This window comes from Triturus cristatus, chromosome 9, assembly GCF_964204655.1.
Source record: "Triturus cristatus chromosome 9, aTriCri1.1, whole genome shotgun sequence".
NCBI lineage: Eukaryota > Metazoa > Chordata > Amphibia > Caudata > Salamandridae > Triturus > Triturus cristatus.
The window spans coordinates 1107866778-1107884408 of NC_140592.1; the positions used below are offsets into that span (position 1 = coordinate 1107866778).

Here is a 17631-nt window from a genome sequence, read left to right on the forward strand (position 1 = left end):
GGCTGGTCATTAAATCCATACTTTTACTTTCATAGGTAAATACAAAATTACACCTCTCCAAAGAAACATAACTGTCTAACCAGTGTATGCCCCTTCTGGACTGGCTGCTAATTACCCACTGATGGGAAATGCTTGCGCTCAGCTGAAGTGGTTTCTAGCAGTGGTGGACTGCTGTGCTCTTCTACATTACATTTGTCTCAATGCTGCTCAGTGCTTGACTCTTTGGCCCTGCTGGCATCGCACAAGTCAGCTGTCCCACACCACAGCCAGCTAGGGCGCTGTATTAATAATGGCGCCCAAATCGCATTATTAATGGTGCCCAAATCGCTTAACAGCCAGCTATCAAGGCTAGTCCTCTATAGTTGCTCCAGTCGCTGCACTGCCAGCAAGACATCACTCCCCTCATAGACGGGAGCTGGCAGGAGGAATCATAAAGAGGAAGGTCGAGTCTCGGGGCTTATCGGTATGTAGAATAGCTTGTCGATCATAGCAGGGGCATTAAGTAGGGCCTCGGAGCATAGCGAAAAACAGGAGTGAGGCCAGGTGCCCCCCCCTCCCCCTGCCAGGCAACCAGAACGCCAGGGGGAAGCAGGCCGCGTTAAGCCTTAACAGCGGGCCGATCCGCAGCAGGCTTAGTGCACTGAGGGAGGCATATCCTGAAGTGGCTGCACCCAGATAGCAGAGCCGCCTGCCTCTGCAACCCTGTGGCAGAGTATCAGTGCGGTATACGCGAGGGGGGAGGCAGCCGGGGTGCGCACTCACCGAAGATCTCGCTGGGCTGGGCTTCTACTAACATTTATAAAACAAAGTGTTATTAGAAGAAGCAGCAGCAGAGTGAGAGACACCCACTCCATCCACAGACTGTCTCACTTACTTTAGAAATGCCGGCCGCCCGGCATGATTCAGCCTCTCAGGCCCGGCAGTGTCTGGTGTGCTCTGGGCTCAGTGGCCTGCCGCGGTCCATGGGGTTGCGGTCCGGTCGCGGTCATTCTTTTAAACACATTTTACCGCGGTGCAAGCAGCGCTGGCGTTGCCACTGGCTGCATCTAGTACAATTTCATTTCATGAACTGCAGATACCCGCTTGCGCCGCCGTTCTCTCTCCTGACGCAGTTTTCTCTCCTGAGGTCATCATGATGTAACCAATCATAATGCCGCACAAATCCTACTGTTACATTGTAGCAGTTACACCTGCAGAGCATCTGAGCCAGACCTCAAGCCTGCCAGGAGCAGAGCGCGCTGCCGACTCTGTTTTTCCCCAATCTGCATTAATTGTGCATAATTAGCAGCGCAAGTACTTCAAAGCCCAGGAGGTGCTTTGCCTATTTATTATATGTGACATCGCATTTGAGTGCGGTGATGCGGATCACCACACTGAAATGCGTTAGTCTAACGCCTGATGCGTGATACTTGGCAGGGGTGATGTCTTACTGGCAGTGTCGCGACTGGAGCAACTATAGAGGACTGGCCTTGATAGGTGGCCGTTAAGCAATTTGGGCACCATTAATAATACAAAGCCCTAGCTGGCTGTGACCTGTGCGGGTCAGCTGACTTGTGTGATGCCAGCTGAGCCAAAGAGTCCAGCCCTGAGCAGCAGTGCGACAAATGTAATGTGGCAGAGCACAGCAGTCCACCACTGCTAGAAACCACTTCAGCTGAGCGCAAGCATTTCCCATCAGTGGGTAATTAGCAGCCAGTCCAGAAGGGGCATACACTGGTTAGACAGTTATGTTTCTTTGGAGAGGTGTAATGTTGTATTTACCTATGAAATTAAGAGTTTGGATTTAATGATCAGCCTTGTGGGAAACCGTCATGGTGTTGTATGGAATAAACACTAAGAATTGCACTTCAATTGGGTCTACTCTCGTTTATTTCAAGCAAGCACTGGACGAGCTTTTCTATATATATATATATATATATATATATATATATACACATACACATATTATGCTTTATTTAGCTCGTGAAAAAGTGTCACTCATAATTACACTGTAATTAGGAAAATGTCACACATAAGCAATCTGAAAAACCTTGGCAGCTATGTGTCACCAAACACCAAACACTTTGTTGACAAGAGGATACCCGTTGATAGCTCATCTGAAAATAAGAGAGCCCTATGTGTGCCAAAATAGGCCTTGTAATAAATGACTGTCGTGTGCCTGCTGTATCCTGAGCTTGGCAGCACTTAAACTGTCAGAAAGGCACGCATAATTTATCTGGGTTTAACAGAGGTTCAGCAGGGGTGGCACTGTTATAGCCAGGCATTTGGTTATTGTATTTCATACGTTATCATCTTCATTAGAGCCAAACCGTGGATCACTCCTGTTTCTGTCCTTTGCCTTGGCATTCGCTGCATTCATGGTATTTGCTCGCTTAGGTACTCTTATCAATCGCGTTAGGTTTCTCTTCCATTTTTCCAGCCCACTTCATGTCCTCTTCTATTTTCTTGCTTCGTCTATCGTTTGTGCGGTTAACAAACTGAGAGTCATTTTCTAGTTTTGTAATGTTTAAGTTGTGCTTCACTATTAGCTGGTTGATATTAGTTTGGGCACGCGCACAGAAAGGTTGATTTAAGAAGATGCCTGCTTCAGAGAGCTGTTGTTAGCACTGTGGGCAATGAGATGCCTCCACTTTAACATGCTTTGCTGATTTTTAGGTCTCGCGCCTAGCGATACAGTGCATAGCATTGCTCACGCAGCAAGAGTCCTTTTGTCCGGGGTTCCGAAACGGACCCTGGAATTGTACACGCTTGTGCGTGTGTTTTTACTTTTGTGGCCTGCTATTGGCCTTTGCCTACGTGTTTTTTTTAAAGATAGCACACAATAGGCCAAAGGCGGGCACATTGCTCCACCCATGGCCTATTGGTGTCTATTACGCGCATTCCTGCCATATGGTTTCAATTATCGTGCCCAGACACAGGAGCGATAATTGAAACCATATGGCTCGCTGTAGCTCGTGCGCGCACCACTCACAGGCTTCTTTTTTTTTTTTTTTTTTTTGGCGCCCCTTATTTCTGTCCCAGTTCGCCCGGGCTGCGGATTGTGCTTTAAAGTTTTGATAACCATGAAAAGCAGGCCTCATAATAGCCGCAAAAGTAAATGTAGGCTGAATGAGTCATTTATTTAAAAATCATTGCAGTTCATGGCACCTTCCCAAAATCTTGTGCTGATGAGGTCAGGCGCGGAACGTGGGCCTCGCCTGATAAGGGAGAGGCCGGATCAGACGAATTCTAGAATACTCGAGGCCTTCGGAAGTAATAAAGAGCGCTCTATGCTGTGCCATGTGGTAGGTAGAGAGTCCACGCGGGTCCGATTAATTCCCAAACGCCAATGTAATTTATCCCCCCTGCCCCCTTCGTATTTAATTGGGCCCTAACCACATTGAGAACCCCGTTCCACGTGTATACCTTCTTTCTTCATATGTATTTATATAGCGCATTGTACATTGCATAAGTTAACGGGCGCTCTGCAGAGGTATACAAGGAAGGTTACAGAATTCTCTGCAGTTGCCTCTCCCCCAACTCTCCCCCCTCCCCATGCAGTGGTTCACCTTGGAGTACAAACGACTGGTCTACAGATAAACAGGTGATTTTCCCTTTGACTGATGCCGTTGAAAGAATGGTAGGGCCGGGGTCGAGTCAGTTAAATCATTGGCGGCGCTCGCGGAGCAGCGCGTGCTGCATGGGTTCAGCACAGAGCGCATTACCAGTGAAAAGTCTGCATTTGCATCTGAAAGGCTGCCTGTACCTCTCAGTCATGGCATCAAACCTGTAATTGCCTACAAGAAAAACAAGCATTTGCAATGCAATAGGTCTTGCATTAGTAAAGTTTGAGCTATTGGCATTGCTAAATAATGAAACACCAATAGCTCAAACTTTAACAATGCGAGACCTATTGCATTGCAAATGCTTTTTTTAATCAGATATGTATTTAACAGATCATTTTGTGTGTGTGTGTGCTCTGCCTCTTCAGTGCATAACGTCTGTAGTCACTTCTCATGTGAAGCCTGCATCTCCTCTTCACGGGCTCCCATCTTCAAAGTAAAGACTCCTCGCCTCTGGGGCATGGTTTGGTGCCGTGTGATATAGAAGGCAAAGAGCAAACTTTATTTCTAAATCGATGTTAATAGAGTTTTGACTAATATAGGCTACATGAATGACGTCAGCTAAAGTTTTATATACTGGCTATAATTGGCCAAGTGTAAGTTAATCAAAAATGGTTCATGGGAACGCCGTTCAAAAATGAAATACTATTTATGGGCACTGCACAATGCTGATATTCCTTACATATACGAATTTCACGCGCATCATATAGAAAAATACCAGCCCTTTGTAACTGTTTTACATGTCCGGAAGTGCCATCATTTGATACTTGAATAAGACAGAGATTTCAACGTTTCGAGGTCAATGCCTGAGCACTTCATCCAGTCCATATATTTGGTATGCTCTATGGGACTTGCAGTCCTGATTTTGCAATTTGATAAATAGCGGTAATAGCTCCAGGATGCCAAGATAAAACCTGACCTGGATGAGCTACTTGCCCATGAACCCAGGAAACGTGAGACCTCTAATCAGAATTCGGTAAAATCCTCTATGTTTAAACATTTAGATTCTGCCTCTGTTTGCTTTAATAATCATTTAGCAGTAGCCAACCCAGCTCAAAGATCTTTGAAGTGGTTTCGGAATGTGCTTGCTGCATTAAATTTGTATTTCAAAGTGAAAACAATGTCATTTGCACATTTGTTTATTTATTTACAATTCTTTACATTGGTTTCTCTTAAGCTTCCCTGTTAACAAGGTGTATTTGTTATTTCTGATTCAATATAGTATATGTGTGTATATTATATATAATTAAAAAACTTTTTTGGCAGTTTTAGCCTTCTTTCCATGGTTGTCGGAATATCTTTATTAGAAACCATACTACACTTTATATGCACCACTGCATGTGAACATCTTCTGGTTGTAGAATAAGGGTGGTTAGGTGAGTGAGGAGGTGGATGCCAAAGAATAGCAAAGAGTATGTTACGAGGAGGGGCGTAGTAGAAGGTTTGTAGTAGAAGGTGCCTAGGCTGATTGAAAGACCAATGCTCACACAAACCGAATCAAAGTAAGAGCTTCATGCTTCTTTAATAGGCACACTAGTCTGGTCACGTCACAGGGCCCAGCCCTTTGTACTGCCTTCAAAAAGTACGTGGACATGCATTCAAGAAGTCAGTGAAGCTTTACCGTATAAATTTCTTCACTGATCAATGACGGAATTTGGTTATAAGTGAAACTACAGTAATAAGTAGCAGCAGCAAACACATTTTGAGCATGGATGAGTAGTCATTCTAGGAAACAACACTCAAAGGTATGTCACTGACATACCACATATTTCCACTACCCAACTTCACATCACACAATTCCACAACAAACAATTCCAATCCAATACATCTCTTCCTTGCACTTCCACCAACCCTGTCAACTCTCCCCCAACCACCAACTGCCCCTCTTATCTCTCCCTCACACTAGCACTACCCCCTCTCATCTCGCAAACTGTTAGAGCCCCTGCCGATTTCAAGTTAGACCAGTGAGTCGTAATATAGGTATGTGTAAAGCAGACATCCACCACAGGTATCCTGAAGCTGAATAACATATGTTTATTCTTACCCAGATGTTATTCATCTTGGCGCTGAATTACAGATGTGTATTATTACCCAGATGTTATTCACCTTGGTGTTGAATAACAGATGTTTGTTGTTACCCAAATGTTATTCACGTTGGCGCTGAATTACAGATGTGTATTGTTATCCATATGTTACTCTCCTTGGCGCTGAATTACAGACGTTTATTGTTACCCTGACGTTGTACATCCTGGCGCTGAATTACAGATGTTTATTTTTGCCCAAATGTTTTATTTTATCAACCTCAGAATGATGAAAGGCTGAGAGGATCATTTGAGTTGAACCTTTTACTATGAAGTCATGCGCAGACTCCTGGGACGGATGAATTAATAAACTTAGTCACCAGCTGCAGATCAGTGAGCAAGTCACTAACTGCTGAATATGTGGACATAATCTGCACACCTGAGGATTCGAATCACTGCTGGGTTAACTCAGCCTTTCAACTTTCGGAGGTGGAGAAAAAACGAATTAAACCGAGTAATACTCAGCACTGCTCGGTGGTACCATGCTCTGGTGACCCTGTTTCACTTTCTGTGTCATATGTATGAGCTGATAAGTCCTGGCATGAGAAGAGTTTATTTCACAACCAGCTCAAGGCTTGACACGAGAGGCAGGAGAGAGAGGGAGAGAGAGAGAGAATGCAAGAGAGAAAGAAACGGACAGGAAATGATAGGTGGTCTAAGAAAGAGGTTGCAATTGGAATCAAGAGTTAGTGCTCCAGTCCAGGGCCTTAATGTTGATTCGACGGCCCATTGCATGGCAAGAAGTAGAAACCCCTGGCACATATGGGCTAGCGAAAACTGCATGTCCCAGAATGCCAAGGTCGGAAGCTTAAAAGGAAGGTTGGACTGACAGAATTGCAAAAAATCAACCAGCAGTTGTGTGAGCACAACACAAAATATGACATGGTCCGCTCACGAACCGGAAGTCACACTTGCCATGTCATACACATTTAAAATCACCGGTTCATTGGCCATGGTGAGTCTCGGCAGCACCTAAATTCCACATCAGATGGGGGGGGGGGGGCTCCGGAGTAGTTGCTCCCCCAGCTGCACAGAAGAAATGCTTCTGTTCGGTCCCAGGAGGCGGCGAGGACATGTACAGCCGCACGCCTCTCCCTTCCAGAGTAAAAGCGGGGTTCAAGGATGCAGCTCTCCCTTGCGTGCTTGGCTCCAGAGCAGCCATCACCCCCAACCCACGTTCATCATAATAATAGGTGTGTTATGGGGTGGGGTGTAAAAACATTTTATAGATACAACCACAAAACTGTGGTGCGTAACAACTGTCTCATCAGGGATTTATCTATCAGTGGTGCAGCAGGTGCAGTGGCACTGGGGCCCAATGGTCTCATGCAGCCCTAGAGTTGCTGTTTTTTACCCTCTGGCGGAGGACAGGTAGCCCATTGGCCTTGCTCGGATTAGGGCCACTGGCACGATCGCTACATCACTGCTCGTGAAACGACTCTGTAGAATTGCGGATGGGCATCGAACCCTTTATAATAATAAAGTGTATCAATGTACCAACCCTGCTTTTGCCTGAATAATAATGCAAAAGGGTGTAGGATTCCTGACTGTGAAACACAGCACTCTTACCTAGGCTAGAAACAGAGCTTCGCACGCCACATTGGATGCAAAGGATGGCAATGCACGTTCTGCGGTAACCTCTCTTGTAGGCAATTAGATAAACACAATATATTGCTGATCCCTCGAAGCACCTGTCAATCTATGCTGCGAGATCCACACCTACACATCAAGGCAAGACAAAACAAGGGCGCGCTCCTCGAGCGGCAGCAGGGGGAGGGGGCCTGCGCGATTCTCCCGCAAGTGAATCGCCAGACGTGCACGTGTTGCCATTGAAGGCATTGGAACGCGTGCGCGTTTTTTGCTGAAAAGCCGAAGCGATCGCTAAAGGTCTTTTTGCCTAAGCAACGCATGCGCTCTGCGTAGGCGAGACCTAAAAACGAGGTTAAAATGCATACATTGGGGGTGAATTGGAATAGAAAGAATTGCAAGATGGCCCCCAAGAAACGACACACAGTTCAGCATGCTAGTGTTGCAAAACGGGAGTCAGAGATAGAATGTCCAGCGAGCTCTCCCTCCGAACCCTGCACTTCACCTGAAGATTTTTGGAGAAAAGAGCCTTCCCTGTTTTCGGCGCCAAAGTTAGGCAGGGTAGCCACATAGAGTGTTTGGCGTTTTAGGTTTGTCACGTTGAGTTTCTGCAACAGGATTAAGAGTAATGAAATGAAATGAATGAATGAAATGAAATTAAAGAGGCATTTATAGAGCGCATGGCTACCCTAAGGCCTCCCAGCGCTAAGAACCAGACGACCAGAAAGCAGATTAAATTATACAGTAGGAAAAAGATGCGTCTTCAGAAGCCGCCGAAAGGGCAGGTATTCCTCCTCCATACGGATGGAGTCTGGGAGGGTGTTCCATGTCTTGGAAGCGACATATGAGAAACAGCGACCTCCACATCTGGACCTGAAAATTCTCGGGACCATAGCCAGGCGCTTATTTCCAGAGCGAAGGTGCCTTCTGGGACGGTATGGAGAGACTATCCTTTGAAGGATTAGAGGGCCGTTTGCGGCCATGATCTTGTGCGTGACACAGAGGGCCTTGAATTTAATCCTTTCTGAAATAGGAAGCCAGTGCAATTGTCTAATTGCTCCTTTCGCTGATTCTCTCCGCGGAATTTGCAAGAGAATTCTTGCCGCACAGTTCTGGACCTTCTGTAGTATGCCTATTGTGGACTGGGGGACTCCTAAATATAGGGCATTAGCGTAATCCAGACGTGACAGAATCCGTGCCTGGAGGAGTAGTCTTCTTGCATGAAACGGGAGAAGAGGCAGGATCTTTCGTGCTGTCTTCAGTATCCCGAAACAGCACCCAGCTACCTTGTTAGCCTGTGTCTTCATGTCTAGTCTTGCATCCAGCCAGACTCCTAAGCTCTTGATGTGGTTTTTAGGAGTAGGCGGGTTTCCCATACAACTAGGCCATGCCAACGGCATGTCTGGAGGCAAAGGTTTTCCCAGCAGCATAAGGTCTGTTTTTGCTCCATTTAGCTGGAGGCAGGACTTTTTTATCCAGACGAATATTTCCTCAAGGCATCTGGAGAGATTACTTCCTGGCTGTCCTGGGTCTTTAAGGGAGACAATCAGCTGGGTATCATCGGCATACGTGACAATTTGTATGCCAAATGCCTCCACAATTTTGGCTAAAGGACTCATGTAAATATTAAAAAGAGTGGGGCTAAGTGATGAGCCCTGAGGCACCCCTCTCTTCAAAGGCACATTCCTAGAAGTCACATTCTCCTCAAAGACCTGGAATGTGCGGCCTTCAATAAAGGAAGCTATCCATCTCAGTGCGGTACCAGTCATCCCCATCTCGTGGCATCTTGAAATAAGGATTTGATGGTTGACGGTATCAAAAGCCGCACTAAGATCAAGGAGGATTATTGCAGCTGATCCTCCTGAGTCCATAATTTTCCTTGCCTCCTCCACTACGGCGATCAGGGCAGTTTCAGTGCCCTGACAAGATCTAAAACCAGTCTGTGTCGAGTGCAAGCAGTCATGTTCCTCCAGATAGGAGGAAAGGGTAGTATTGACATGCTTCTCTGCTATTTTGGCTATTCCCGGGAGCAGGGAGATAGGGCGATAGTTAGCCATTACCTCCGGGTCTGATCCTGGTTTTTTAGCAGGGCCTTCACCATCGCTTCCTTTTTTTTTTTTTAAACTTTATTTTGAAACTTTACAGTGAACATACAGCTGTAAACCAATTTCGACCAAGGGTTCACATTTTCAGCAACGTAAATACAGAGGAGGCAGTGAGGAGATACAGAGATGACATGGCAGACAGTGCAAATATAACAGTCCCAACCAGACACAGCAGCAGCCCCCACAGGTGGACACTCACAGAAGGTGCTATCGCGCCGACCCCGCCTCGGGGGGTCCCCCTCTTGGAATTTCCAGCAATGGTATTACGCCCGGCAGAGCCGGGTGGAGACACAACAGACCCATAGCACACCCACCAGAGGGCCCGCAGCCAGGATCCGGGCCACCTCCCGTCCGAAGCCCCCGGAGCCCCCCGCCCCCACGGGCTCTATGCAGTGACCTATGTGCCCATCTCGGCCTCTCCCGCCAAAAGATAGCATCTCAGCGGAGCCCAGATGTCCCTAGGCCGGGACGTTGGCGGCATAAGCTCAGAGAACGTGCAGTTCTGTTCTTGGCAATAGGTAAGATCCCGCACCCAGTCCTTGAATTTCGGGGCCCTGCCCCTGCCCCAGCGACACGCAACTCTCCTCTTAGCCAGCAAAAAAGCGAGCGCGATGAATTTGCGATGTGACGCTTGTATCGGCTCCACATACCCCAGCAGGGCCAGAAGAGGTGAGGGCTCTACATCTGTGTAGATCATTTTAGAGAGTGCTGCAAACACCTGACACCAGTATCGATGCACTTCCTCGCAGGCCCAGGCCAGGTGAAGAAAATCCGCCATAGGGGCCCGGCATCTATCACAGCGATCGTTGTCTCGGAGCCCATAGCCATGAAGCCTGACAGGTGTGTGGTATAGTCTATGAATGTATTTGTAATGTATGATTCGGAACCGGCTACTGGAGGAAATGCGCTCCGTCTGTGACAAGCAGAATCGCCATTGTTTGTCCGTCAACGGGGTCTGCAACTCCCTGTCCCATTTTTCCCTAGCTGTAAGCTGCGGCGCTGGCATTAACGAATGTACCGACCCATATATTTTGGAAACCAATTTAGTTGGGGCGTCGTCGGCTAGAATGCGCTGTAACGGTGCCATCTGCGGCGGTTCCTGTGGGAAACTGGGCGTGAGCGCCCGTATCCCCTGCCGAAGCCGGATATAGAGAAAGACGTCAAGCGGAGAGGGGTCCCAGCCCTCCAAGAGGTGCTCCATAGAGCAAAATGTGCCATTGTGATACAGGTCACCCCAAGTCGCGACATGGATGGCGTGAAGCAGCCTCCGGAACCCCGCCTCCTGCAGCAGGGGCATACTGGGGTGGAAAGTAAGGGGCAGAAGCGGTGCGTACAACAAGTCTTGCCCCAAGGAGGCAGCGAAGTGATTCCATGCTGACACTGTGCTGAGTACCGTTGTCGGCGTTTTATCTCTTCCCAGCACTGGGATATAAAATGCACCCTCCACCGGGATTGGGTGAGCCAGCCAGTGCTCAGCTGCGAGCTGTGGCATATATCTGGGCTGTCGTATCCAGAAGTATGCGAAATGCGCCTGGGCTGCCCGATAATACAGCTCAAAATTGGGGACACCAAACCCGCCCTGATCATACGGCCTGGCAAGAATTTCCCACTTGAGCCGGGGCGATTTACCGCCCCAAACTAGTCTTATGAGCTCGGTGCGGAGTTGCTTAAAAAAAAAGGCACCGGGATGGAATGGGATATTCAAAAACAGATAAAGCAATTGCGGTAGTATTATCATTTTAATCAGCGATGCTCTGCCTGCCATGGACAAAGGCAAGGCGATCCAGCGAGTAACGTAGTCCATAATGCGGGTAATTGATGTACCATAGTTAGCCCGCATGAGCTCCTCCCTATTTTTTTCTATGTGTATACCCAAGTATTTAAAATCCCCCTCGCACCAGGCGAGGGGGAAGTCCAACCCGAATCGCCCAGTGGAGGCCGTGAGGGGGAACAAACACGACTTGCTCCAATTTATCTGGACCCCGGAAATCACACCAAAGCGGATGAATTCCCGAAGAATCGGGTTGAGATTATCCTTTGGGTCGCGTATATAGAGAGTGATGTCATCCGCGTATAGAGATATCAATATTTGTCTCTGGAAACATCGCAACGCCTTCTCTTTGTGATGTTGCCGCAGTTTCGCCGCCAGAGGCTCCATGGCCAGGGCGAATAGCAAGGGTGACAGAGGACACCCCTGCCTGGAGCCTCTGGCGATGGGGAATGAAGAAGAAAGCTGAACGTTCACCAGTACTTTAGCGGTAGGAGCCGTGTATAACAACTTGATCCACGAGATAAAGATGCCCGGAAACCCCATGCGCGCCAAGACTTGGAACAGATAGTCCCACTCTAAGGAGTCGAATGCCTTCGTGGCGTCAAGGAAGACAGCTGCCATGGGCTGGTCGTCGTGCACTGGATTCAGAATTGAAAAGAAAGTACGCAAGTTATGGGATGTAGCCCGACCAGGCACAAACCCAGCCTGATCAGGTAAGATCAGGTTGGGGAGAAGCAGATTGATGCGAGCGGCTATAAGTTTTGCTAGGATTTTCACATCGCAATTCAGCAAGGACAGGGGTCGGTAGGAGTCGCAGTCATTAGCTGCCTTCCCTGGCTTGAGAAGGGACGTTATGAGGGCCTCCCGCATCGAGGGGGGAAGGTGGCCCACCTCTAACGCGTCTTCATACACCTCGCGCAAGACCGGCGCCATAAATTCGATGTACGTCTTATAAAATTCAATTGGTATCCCGTCCAGTCCAGCGGCTTTGCCCGAGCTCATATGCATAATAGCCTCGCGCACCTCGTCCAACTCGAAGGGAGAACTCAGAAACTCCCTTTGCGCGTCGCTAAGCCATCCCAGTGATACGTCCTCAAGATATTCGTGCAAGCGCAGTTCCTCCGACCTGGCCGAAGTGTATAAGTTGCGATAGTGTATAACGAACGCGTTTAGTATGTCTGCGGTATCTCCATATAAGGCACCGGCGTCTCCCGCCACCTCCATGATAGTGTTATTCGGCCGCAGCAACCGCACTGTTGCCGCCAGAGCCTTCCCCGGCCTCTCGCCCTCGCCGTACCGGCGGGCGGTCCAATGTTTGCCTCTAAATTTAGTTTCCCTATCGGCTTCGGCCATATACTCCGAGAGCTTCTCCCGAATACAAGCCAGAACCGCATCATCAGGGTTGTCCGCCACCGACGCCTCAAGCGTCTTCAGGTCAGTTTCTAGGGTGCGAAGTCGTGTGGTAATACTCTTCAGTACCCCGGACCCTTTGGCGATGCAGATGCCCCGCAGCGTCACCTTGAACGCATCCCAGATAGTTTCCACATCTTTCACAGAGTCCTTATTGCGCTGAAAGAAATCTAAGCATTCTTCCCTAAGTTCCTCCTGGAAAACAGCATCCAGCAGCATCGTGGGTTGGAGACGCCAGGCCGTCCGCGGGGGGGGGCCAAGTCAGCCGCCCGTAAGCTGACATGCACCGGCGCATGATCCGAAAATGTTCTCGGGAGGTGGTGTGCTCGAGCCAGCGCCGCATGAAAGTGTGGGGCCAGTAAGACGTAGTCTAGCCGCGCCCAGGATTTCGCCTGTGCCGTGAAGTGTGTTACCTCGCGGTCTGCAGTGTGTAAGTGTCTCCACGTGTCAATCAAGTGATGCTCCGCTATTATCTCTAACAGTGCCTTTCGGGACTGGGTGTAGTGGTGTGAGGCTGGGTGGGACCTATCCATTGGAGGATGGAGGGTGGTGTTGAAATCCCCTCCCCATATGAGGCGCTGTGCGCCTATGCCCACTATGAGGGCGCCAAGGTCTGCAAAGAATCGTGGGTCGTCCACATTGGGACCATAACAGCAGACCAGGGTGACTGTCCTATGTCCTAATCTTCCCCACATCAGGCAGTATCTGCCCTGGCTATCACTCTTGGTGCCCGACAAAATAAAGGGGGTCCCCTTTTTCACCAGTATGGCAACCCCACGAGCGTACGAAGAATAGGAAGAAAAGGCAGTATATTGCGCCCATCTGCCGGCAAAAGTAGGAGCGGCCTGTGCCTGGAAGTGTGTCTCCTGAAGAAATGCTATGTGTACAGCATGATGATCCAGATAAGAAAGGATTTGTCTACGCTTCCTAGGGTCCCCCAGGCCTCTGACGTTCCAAGTGAGTATATTCAAATCATTGTCTCCCATAGGCGGGCAGATACAAACAAGAAATAGTGTGCACTGGTATAGGGACCAACAACAGTCTCCTCCCTCTGGTCATACCCATCTGCAACCCCACTCTCCCCGCGCAGAGGCCACGCTTCCTGTGAGCAAACTCAAAGTTCTGGGCACAATAGCATCCATTTCCAATACATACGCACGTTAGCGAGCACTCTAAGGGGCCTCTACCTAATCCTATGGCGTAAACCCATGTCAACTTAGCGAGTAACATCTCTGTACTGTTGGCTTCGCCCAGCATTGCATCATTAGTGTCAAACAACATTGTCCCCCCGCCCAGCCCCAAAGACAACCCGCCATGTTTCCTGCATCAATCGTAATAACAATTCTATATAAAGGCCTAATACAATCCCCCCTATGGTATTCAAAAATTGAGACTCGCGCACCCACCCGGGAGTGGGAGCCCAGGGGCCTAGCCAGTACCACAGTGCATCCTCCACCCCCATACCAAAGCCAGGTCATTAGTGACCCCAGTGCCGTCATCCGGCAGGTCGCAGCTAATACTGGAAACATTAACACCACAACACCCGGGTGGGCCACAGAAAGGTCCAGCGAGGACTCGAAAGGGCCCCCCCCCCCACACCCCACCCACTGAAGCAGCCCCAACTTGCCAGAAAATACTCCCCCCCCCCCCCCCCCCCCCCACCCCAGCACAGCCCACACAAAGCTCAACAGGAGCAACAAAGTCCGATCGTACATAGGGGTACACCCACCAGGGGACCTCCAGGGGCGCACAGATTCACCCTCTACCACCCGCTCCCGAACAGCAGCACGGGAAGGGGAGAGGATGATTCCTGGAATACTTTACCAACCGCCGACCAGCAACCGATCCAAGCAGTCACGATCAGTCACAGCACTGTCCCAGAGGGGGGCACGGATGGAGAAACACTAGGAGAAATGTATGAAGCACCCCCTCGCGTGCAGGGGACAGGCCCTGGAGAAAAGCAGACAAGCAGTTATTGTTCGTCCCTCAGATCAGCATCCTCCACGTCTGGCTGCGCCGCTCTAGCCCTTCGAAGAGTCTTCAAGTAGTCCTCCACTTGTTGCGGGTTCGTAAAAAAATGTTGCTTAGCTTGATGAGTGACTCTCAGCTTCGCCGGATATAGAAGCACGTAGTCAATTTGGAGGGCACGGAGTTTTTTCTTGACCTCAACGAATTTGCGCCGCTGTTCCTGGACTACAGGCGCAAAATCTGGGTAGACGGTGAAGTTGACCCCCTCGCAGGAGAGATTTTGATTCAAGCGTGCGGCTCGCAGTGCAGCATCACGGTCTCGATAATTTAAGAGCCGGGCGATGATGGGCCTAGGCGGGGCCCCAGGACGGGGCCGCGGCCCCAGGGAACGGTGCGCCCTTTCAACAATGAACTGCTTCGAGAATGTCTCAGGGCCAATGGAGGCCAGGAGAATATTTTCCACGTACTCCTCCATGCGGCCAGTGTTGGTGGATTCGGGCACACCTACCACGCGAATATTATTGCGCCGGCTGCGGGCCTCCAACTCCTCGTTCTTGGCCGCTATAATCTTAAGCACATTGTCCATTCTGGAAAGCTGCGTGGTGTGAGAGGCCGCGGTGTCATCGTTATCGGAGATCCGCCGCTCAGCCTCAGTCAGACGGCCTCGTGGGCATCTAACTTCTGCGCTAACGCATCCATGCGTGACGAGAGGCGGTCCACCTTGTCCACTATGGTGGCAAAGCCTTGTCTCATCTCCCGCATCATCTGTTGGATGTCTGATGGCGGAGAGGCCGCGTCCACATCCGAGCCCCGCGGGCCTCTGCGTCCGGCGCAGTTCGCAGTCCCATCTTAGCCGTTTGGGCAGCAAACGTAAGTTTCGGCTGCTTGGTATCCTGTTTACCCATCCTGGGCCTGCGGCGGGGGGCCAGCGCCGGGCGCGAGAGAGCGAGGGCTACCCCCCACAGGACGCACTTGAATGACGAGTCTCAGGGTACGGCGTGGGCGCAGCCGGTGCCCGCCGGAAAGAGGGCCCAGGCAAGCTCTCCGATGCAAAGGGCAGGAGCGAGGGCCCCCCCAATCCACCGCCGCCTCCGGGGCCACGCCAGCCAGCGCCTCCCCACAACAGCCAGGAGTGCCTCAAGCGGGAGGGAAGGGGTCCACAAGTCAGCCAGGGGCCCCGAGTCAACACTCGTAGTCGCGCGGCAGGGGCCTCTCTGCAAGTGGTCCCAGGGCTCTCTCCACCAAGTTCGCGCCCAAGCGCCCGTACCTCGGCCCCAGGCGCACGCAATCCGGTAATCGCGCCAACAATCCAGGTCAGTAGCCCTGAGATCCCGGGGCACAGCAACCAGCAAGGCCGCAGCGTCTGGTAGGGCAGTCCTCGGCGTCCAGCAGCCGCTCCGCAGGGATGTGTGCTCCGGTCAGCCACGCCGCAAGGGGGGGGGGGCAGCCAACCCTCCGCCGCCGCCCCACAGCTCCTTCTAGCATGAGGGGTGGGGAGGGGGTCCGGGAATCCCACCTCACGGACAGTCCCACGCAGCGTCGCCGGGCCCGGCAGCCTCCCAGCCAGTCGAGGGGGCTCCCGCCGCGGTCACCAGTCCCAGCGATCTCCGGTCCCCACGGCTGCCGAGCACACCAGGATCCTGCCAGGCACAGGGCACGTCCTCAAGTCGGGCAGACCCCGTCAAGCCTCACACGGGTGCAGTCTCCACGGGGCACGCTCACCTGGGCTCCGCAGCGTCGGCACCTTCACCGGGGCCCACCCGCCACACGGCATGCCTCGGCCCAGCGTACAACAGCAGTCCGGGCGAGCGCTCCACAAGCCTGAGGCCAAGGGCGCCGGTCGCTCCGCGCCGCAGATAACTTCGTTCTCCCGCGGCGTACAGCCTCCAAACTTTAATCGGAGCCGCAGGAGGGGAACAGGCACATTTATCTTCGATCAGCGCAAGGAAGGCGGTCAGGGAAAAAGGATAAATGTCGGATTAGTCATCCAGGCTGCAGGAGCCTCACAGGAGTGCGGCCATACTGCGTGCGCGCCCTCTAGCGCCCCCACCATCGCTTCCTTCCATAGTGAAGGGACCTTGCCTGTTGCCAGTGAGGAGTTAATAAGTGTTGCGATGACGGGGGCTACTTCAAGGGCAACCTTCTGCAACACAGTAGGGGGCGCCTGGTCTTTTGGGGAACCTGATTTAAGTTTATTGAGTAAGGACATCGCTGTGTCTGAGTCCAGGGGCGGGAAAGATTCCAGGCTCTGATCTCGACGGTCTCTAATTTCTTCCGTCTGAGAATCATGGTCGAAAGTGGCGACTGCCGAAAAGGCTGAGTAAATCGCCTGTACCTTATCCTGGAAAAACTCTGCTAAATTATTACAGCGCCCTTGTAAATCAGTGGGGGTCACTGTGGTAAATGGAGGGGTAGTCAGGGATTTAAAAATTTAAAAAATTTCTCTAGGGGTGTTAGGTGCTGATAAAATCTTTGCTTCATAAAACTTGGATTGTGTTTTCGTAATCTCTACTTTATACAATTTTAGTGCATCATGATAGACTTTCTTTTTCTCAAGTGAAAAGTCTTTCCTCCACTGTCTCTCAAGTTGCTTACAGTTCCGTTTGAGATCTCTCAGCTCAACGGTAAACCATGCAACTTTTTTTGGGCCCTTTTTAATGTCCCTGAGTTTTATAGGGGCTAGTACGTCCAGTGAATTTTTGATCCAGTGATTGAATTGTAAATTTGCCATTTCAGGGTCAGGGTCGAGACGGGGACGAGTTTCTTTAAGGATGGCAACCCATTCCTCCATAGAAATATTTGACCAGTTCCGGTTCAGAATTTTGGAGTGGGTTTCAGCCTTCCTGCTCGTGGAGGTTGGCCAGGAAAATGAGATTAGATAATGGTCCGTCCAGGGGAGCGGCTGGGGATCCTCTACCTGGATGTGGGTATTGGTAAAGATCGGGTCCAGCAGGTGTCCTTTGACATGAGTTGGACCCGTCACTTTCTGGGAAAGGAGTAACACCTCTAAGGCGTCCGATACTTCCTCCACATAAGTGGCGGCGCAGGATTCAAGGTGTAAGTTAAATTCTCCCAGAACTGTGAAATTCGGCAGGGAGCTGACCAAT

The 17631-nt window shown here is 50.5% G+C and overlaps 1 protein-coding gene across 2 annotated transcripts in view; it reads left to right on the top strand.

Moving 5' to 3' along the window:
• The window catches only part of DNAAF2 (dynein axonemal assembly factor 2), a 265590-nt gene that overhangs the window by 115432 nt on the left and 132527 nt on the right, over nt 1–17631 (top strand). The window lies entirely within an intron of this gene.